The sequence below is a fragment of the Notamacropus eugenii genome, chromosome 3 (genome assembly GCF_028372415.1).
Source record: "Notamacropus eugenii isolate mMacEug1 chromosome 3, mMacEug1.pri_v2, whole genome shotgun sequence".
Lineage (NCBI taxonomy): Eukaryota > Metazoa > Chordata > Mammalia > Diprotodontia > Macropodidae > Notamacropus > Notamacropus eugenii.
In genome coordinates this window covers 84,500,205-84,505,935 of record NC_092874.1, presented here as the reverse complement: position 1 = coordinate 84,505,935, position 5,731 = coordinate 84,500,205, and the positions used below count along the sequence as shown (strand labels likewise).

The following is a 5,731-nucleotide window of genomic DNA, read 5'->3' as shown; positions in this document are numbered from 1 at the left end:
AGATAAGTAATGTCAGAAAGGCAATGTCTCTGAGGAGTCAGGAACACTACAAGCCTTTTCAGGAAGAGACACAATAGACCTTGCTGGACTTCAAGAGCTTCAAATAATGATTTTTCATTATGTTCTAGTATGTGCTAAGAAAAGCCTTCAGATGTTAAGGTAGAGCAAGTTAATTTTTATAACCCACAGTAGGTTCCATGAAAAACTTTTGGCACATAAAACACATTACCTCATCTCTTAGAGATGGTGCCAATGATGACGGTATCATTTGAAATCTTGGTGTTTTATCTTCAGGGTTTTTTTGAGGGTCATAAATTAGCATTTATTAAAGTTCAAGAACAGGTTATGAAAGGGGTGGAGGACACATTCAGGACAGAGGGTCCCAGGTGGAGTTCTAGGGGAGGGGGAAAGCAGGAGGAGATGGGGAGATGAGGGCCTCTCATTTGTGTCTGCTCTAGACAGGGCTCATCCTGATTTTTGAGCCTTGGTCCAGGATGCTCAATGAAGCACAGGATAAGATGAAGTTACAGGGGGGACAGGTTTAAGAAAACTTCAAGGAGTGGCTCAAGTCACGCATTCAACCAAAGTAGGGGGCGCTGGGATTCTCCTTAGGTCAGCAGTACTGCTGTCTTTTAGGAATTGAAACACAGTGATAAGTTCCCCGTCCCACTTACTTCAGCTCTCATAAAACATTCTTGTAATTAAAATCTTTGTGCTAAAGAATTCTTTCATCACCTTTCTAACTTCTTGTACTTGGCTTCTAGTTTCTTTGAATGTGAATCCAACTTGTAAGCTGCCTGCTCAAGAACTCCTCAGTTAAAGTGATCTGATCCAGATAAGGCTGAAGTGCTGCAGATTTCTGGTTTAAGTCCTTTAGGTTTCTACTTATGTTTACTGTGACATCTTTCACTTCTAGGTATCTCCACCTAGTCAGTTTGTTCATATTTTCCAGAAGTTTATAGTCTTCCCTGGAGGCTGTCAGCTCGCCTGTGAGATACATGGCCATTTTGGAGAACATATCCTGGGAACTCCCCATGATGTCACTTTGGTGGGCTCAATGGCCTCCTCAACTCTCTACTGTGGAATCGTCTAGGCTAGGGAAGAGAGGAAGGAAAAAGAATGGAGGAAAGGATGGGGATGGAAGAGGAGAAGGGCAGGGGAAAGGAGAGAAGGGGAGGGGAAGGTGGCAGGGGAGAAAAAGTTAGATCTTCAGGGTTTTATATGGAGATCCTTAAACATTTTGTGTTATTAATTCCTTCTGTAGCCTGGAGAAACCTATGGATCCTTTCTCATACTGTTTGGTACTATCATATTATTGAAGGAAACGCTGAGTTTCAGTTAGACATTAATGACTATAAGAATAAAATGTTCACATCCAAATGCAGATTAAGAATCTCCCTATCAAGCTAAATATCACTATTTCCTTCAACTAGTTCTCATATGGCATGAAATCAAGGCTCTTCACCATCCCAGAGCTCCTTCTCCAGAAGCCTTCATAACCTGCCCCATCCACCACCACCCCCTTTCCATTATCCTCATAGCTCTCCAGTGACATTGACCTTCTTGCCATTCATCAAAAAAAACATTTCGTCTCCAGACTCTGGCCATTTTCATTGTCTCCCATGAATGGAAATTCAGTCCTGTTCCAGACACCAACATATTAGCTGCTCTGTTGGCAGAGAGCTTGGCAGATGTTTAGGGAAGCCCCCAATGACTTCTACGCCACTTTTCTATTCCAGGTCTGTGACCTGTCTCCAAAACTTTCCACCTATTCCCTCCCTCTCTTTCTAAACGTGGAGTATTTCAGTAACAACGTTGCTTCCGTTTTCTGCCTCCGTGGACGTCCACTCAGATTCTCTGCACTATGATTTCACCTTCTATTTCCTGGTTTTCCTCACAGGATTATACCTTCTTGATGTAAATTTTTATTTTCCTTATCCTTCTGAATGAGGCCCTTTCAGGGCCAAAGTCTAGTCTTATATCAGCAAGTCCCAATAAGACTATAGAAACACCTTTGCTTCTTTGTATTAGGATGTCTATTTCTGTTTATTTTCCATACTTTGCACATTTGGGTGGAGGGAGGCTTCTGAGACCATGGGTTTGATTGGTGCCTCTTTTCTTGGATTTTGGCTATCATGGATTGCTGGATATGTCTACTGCTGTACTCCTTCCTGCATTGTAACTGCATTGTAACTGGGAGTCAAAGGACCTAGATTCCAGTTCTACCCCTATTATTTACTACATGTGTGACTTTGAACAAGCCATAGCAGCTTTGAAAATCTGGTTCCTCATCTATAAAATGAAAGTGTTTTATTAAGTAGCTTCTATGATCCCTTCTAGCTCCAAACTTATGATCCTGTGGTCTATAACATGTAGTTTAATGGATATATGGAGGTGTTTTTCTCCTTGTACATTTCTTTTCAGCTTATAGCCATCTTTTTTAGATTCATAAGACAAAGAACAAATATATTCTTATCACTCCTTATTAAGTACACCCTCTTCTTAACCTTTCCTGGTTCTAGCTGACCACCTGAGAGTTTTGGGGCTTTTTTCTGACTTTATGAGATATTGAAGAGTTAATACTGAGGTGCAGAGCTGTAGGAGCTGCTGGTTCAGTGGTCATACAAAAGAGAGGAACCTGATCCTTCAAGTGTGCTCTTCTCTGGCTGTGCATTATGCAGGACTGTTTTAAGTTGCATCCCTAGAGCTGGTTGGGGGATGAGTGGCTGGCAATATCCTCACACTCCAGCCTCTATACAGACATAAACACATAGTATTTAAAGCCCTTGTCCTGCCTAGGCAAGTCTGATCCTGGGTTTGGTATTTTTTTCCCTTTTTGTTCTTTCCTAATTTTAGATGAAAGAATATCCCTGGGTGGATGTGTCTAGTTTTAAAGGGGGTGCAGGAGAGAAAATGAACATTCTATTCATGAGGGCAAGAGAAGAGAGAGTAACTATTGAAAAGTCACATAGGCTAGATATGAAGGGTTGGATGAGATGAGAGTCTTCTGGCTACAAAAGCCTATTTAGTTGAATTATCAGAGAGAAGAACCAGCAAGCGGGAACCTGTGAGCCCAACCCCTAGCGGAAAAAAGTAGAGCAAAAGAGCCCTCCCAAGACTAGGAAATTTCTCCAGAGGCAGCAGGTTGGCATGACATCTTAAGGTGACAAGGAGCCTCAGGAAGGAAGGTATTTTGATGCTTTACTCCTTCAGAGTGGCAGTTCATTGTTTCCTACTCAATCTGAGTTTATCTTTCTTCTTTTCAATGCATTTTTCTGTGATAGAAATGCTTCGCCTGGGAACAATTAGCATCAGATGAAAATGAGTGGCATGTATCTCACATGAGCACAGCTAAAGATATAAATGTCAGGATTGTCATTACACCTCTTTCCCAAATTCCCTTTCTTAACTTGCTCCTAGAATGTCTTGGCAGTGTGCTTCCTTCCTTCATGGTAGAGGAGCCCTTTCCAGCAAAACAGAGGCAATGAGCCAGGAGCAGTGGAAGGAAGACCTGAGTAGGAGTCAAATGGTAGATACATTCATTTCACCTCCACCACTTACTAATTCTGACTCTAATCAAATCATTCATCTTCCCTAATCCTCAGTTTCTTCCCATATAAGAAGATAATAATATTTGTAGTATGTATTAAAACATATTTTGAGCATCAGACAGAATAATGTGCATGAAAGTGAATGATCAGCCATGAGGTGCCATATAAATGTCCAGTAATATCATTAATGCTAATATCACTTTATTTCACATCAGGTACTCTCCCCAGTGGCAGCAAACCAAACAAAACCCTGCCCTGATGCTGGGGACAGGTTTCCCTTGTCCCTTGCAGTGTGGTATTATATTGAGCTAATGTTGAAGATAATTGAATGTAGTGGAACCAACACTGGATTGGAGTCATAGAGACTGGGTTTGTCTCTGCCATTTATCACTTGTGTGACCATAGCCATGTTTCTTTGCTTTTCTTGTCCTCTGTTTCATCATCTGTAAAATGAGATAGGTTGGGTTACTTAGAAGTCCTATCTAGCTCTAAATCTCTGAACTTAAGACTTACCTGGGCCTCATTTTCCTCATCTGTAAACATGATCGCCAAGGCTTTTCACAGATCTAAATTATACAAAAAAGTTAAAATGTATTTATCTTTGTTCCTTAAGCCACCACCTCCAACACTATCTTTTACTCTAGAACTACCAATGAATTGTTCTTCGTTCTTTGTTTCTTCTTTTTTAACTTCTCAAACTTTAGACAGATTGTCTGAACATGCACATATGAAGAATTCAAATGTTTGTTGAATGAATGAAAGTTAGTTTAGAGTAAGTAGGCCTGGGGAAAAATTGGAAGCCTATGTCTAGTTATGAAGATCTAGGTGTCCGAAGAAATCTCTAGAGTACCAATCTCTAGAGTACCAATTGGATAAGGAATTGCACTTAGAGTATATTACAATATGGGTTATCACATACACAGCCAAAAGAGAGCAGGTCTTTATTTCTCTCACCTGCTCATTCACACATCTTGTGTATACAAATTCAAATACAGGAGTCATTGACATAAATAGCTTGCTTCTTAGATATCATTTATTCAACATCTCTTATACACCTATTACATATAAGACACTGTGCTAAATACTAAGGGAGATGCAGAGGTGAATAAGACATATTGCTGCCTACAAGGATACTATAAACTAGTATACACAATTTATTTTTACATAATTATAACAAAACATATTTATACATAACACAAAAAAATTTTACAATGTGTTTTCCTGACAGTTAGCAGTTGTTGTTGTTCAGTTCTGTCTCTGTGATCCCATGGATCATAGTATGCTAGCCCCTTCTTTCTCCACTATCTCCCAAAGTTTGTCCAAGCTCATGTTCTTTGCTTCCATGACATTAACCTTCCCATTCTCTGTCATCCTCATCCTTTTGCCTTCAGTCTTTCCCAACATCAGGGTCTTTTTCCAGAGTCCTGTCTTCTCATTATTCTCATTAGCCAAAGTATTTAAGCTTCAGCTTCAATAGTTGACCTTCCAATGAATAGTCTGAATTAATTTCTTTAAGTATCAACTGATTTTATCTCCTTGCTGTCCAAAGGTTCTCAAAAGTCTTCTCCAGCAACACAATTTGAAAGTATAGATTCTATACTTTCCTTATAGTCCAGCTCTCACAACCATGCATTGCTACTAGAAAAACCATAGCTTTGACACTAAGGATCTTTGTTGGCAAGGTAATGTCTCTGATTTTTAGAATGCTGTTTAGATTTGCCATAGATTTCCTTCCAAGGAGCAAGTATCTTTTAATTTCATGGTTGCAGTAAACTCTGCAGTGATCTTTGAACCCAAGTCTGACATTATTTCCATTTCTTCTCCCTCTATTTGTCAAAAAGTGACAGGACTATTTACCATTCTTAGGCTTTATTTTTCCTGTTAATCTTCAAGCTAGCTTTTACACTCTCCTCTTTTATCCTCATCAAGAGGCCTCTTAATTCTTCTCCACTTTCTGCCATTGGAATAGTATTGCATATCTGAGATTGTAATATTTCTCCCAGCAACCTTTATTCTGGTTCTTGATTTTATTATCTCCATGTTATGGAAGAGGAAATCAGGAAGCAGAGAGAAAGTTATTTCTCTACTGTTGCACAGAAAAATGAGGGATGGGACTTTAACCCAGGTCATCTGATGCTAAAATCAACTGTTCTTCCCAATAGACCAGACTGCAAAGTACT

General features: G+C 39.7%; 1 pseudogene; it reads right to left on the bottom strand.

Annotated features, from left to right (window-relative positions):
* Positions 1-731: 731 nt before the first annotated feature.
* LOC140531181 (biogenesis of lysosome-related organelles complex 1 subunit 2-like) lies at positions 732-1,036 on the bottom strand (annotated as a pseudogene).
* Positions 1,037-5,731: the final 4,695 nt, after the last annotated feature.